The sequence below is a fragment of the Arachis duranensis genome, chromosome 2 (genome assembly GCF_000817695.3).
Source record: "Arachis duranensis cultivar V14167 chromosome 2, aradu.V14167.gnm2.J7QH, whole genome shotgun sequence".
Lineage (NCBI taxonomy): Eukaryota > Viridiplantae > Streptophyta > Magnoliopsida > Fabales > Fabaceae > Arachis > Arachis duranensis.
The window spans coordinates 62,883,688-62,885,037 of NC_029773.3; positions in this window are offsets into that span (position 1 = coordinate 62,883,688).

Below are 1,350 nucleotides of genomic sequence, written 5' to 3' on the forward strand. Positions count from 1 at the left end.
TGTAGGTTCTTCATGTGGAAGACCAGAGTACTGGCAGTTTTGCTGCACCATGATAATGAGCTGAGGATTCAGCTCAAAGCTACTAACTCCAATGGAGGGTATACAGATACTACTCCCATATGAAGCAGTAGTGGGGTTAGCATATGACCCCAGAGTCCTCTTGGCTTGTTCATTCATACTTACTTCCATAATGGAATACAAGAGATAATTTATATGTTGAAAATTTTTATTTTATAGAAGTGGAATAAATAAAAATGGAATATAAAAATTAAAATTATTTTATGAAAATTTTTTTCGAAAAATTTTGAAATTGAAGTTTGAAAAAAATTTGAAAATGTAGTTTTAAAATTAGTTAGAAAATAAATATATATTTTTTTTTGAATTTTATGATGAGAGAGAAAGACACACAAAAGACACAAGACTTAAAATTTTTAGATCTAATGCTCCTTATTTTCGAAAATTTTTGGAGGGAAAACACCAAGGAACACCAAACTTAAAAATGTTAAGATCAAGACACAAGAAAAACTCAAGAACACCTTGAAGATTCACAAGAACACCAAGAACAAAAGGAAGAACACCAAACTTAAAATTTTTAGAAAACTTTAATAGAATTTTCGAAAATTATAAAAAGATTAACAAGAAAACTCCAAACTTAAAGTTTGGCACAAGATTCAATCCAAGAAAAATTATTTTTGAAAGAGGTTCCAAAGGGTATAACCAATTATCAAGAACAACTTGAAAATCAAGGAAGAACCAAGAACACTAACACGAGAATTTTAGAGAAGATATAAAACTCAAGGAAGAACCAAGAACACTAACACGAAATTTTCAAAGAACATATAAAACATGCAATTAACACCAAACTTAGAATAAGACACTAAACTCATGAAAAAAATTAACACTTAATTAAGAAAAATAATATTTTTGAAAAGAAATTTTTTGAAAATAAACTATCCTATCAAAATTTGATGACTCTATAACAACAAAAATAAATTATTCCTAATCTAAGAAATAAAATAAGCCTTCAATTTTTCAAACTCAATAATCCCCGGCAACGGCGCCAAAAACTTGGTGCACGAATTTGTGATTCGCACAACTAACCAGCAAGTGCACTGGGTCGTCCAAGTAATACCTTACATGAGTAAGGGTCGATCCCACGGAGATTATTGGTTTGAAGCAATCAATGTTTATTTTATTAATCTTAGTCAGGAGGTCAATAAGGTTATTTGGATTTAATTTTAAGAAGTCAAAATATTTAAAATCGTAAGAAAAATAAGAGAGAATAATAGCGTTACTTGTTAAGCAGTAATGAGAAATATGTTGGAGTTTTGGAGATGCTTTGTCCTCTGA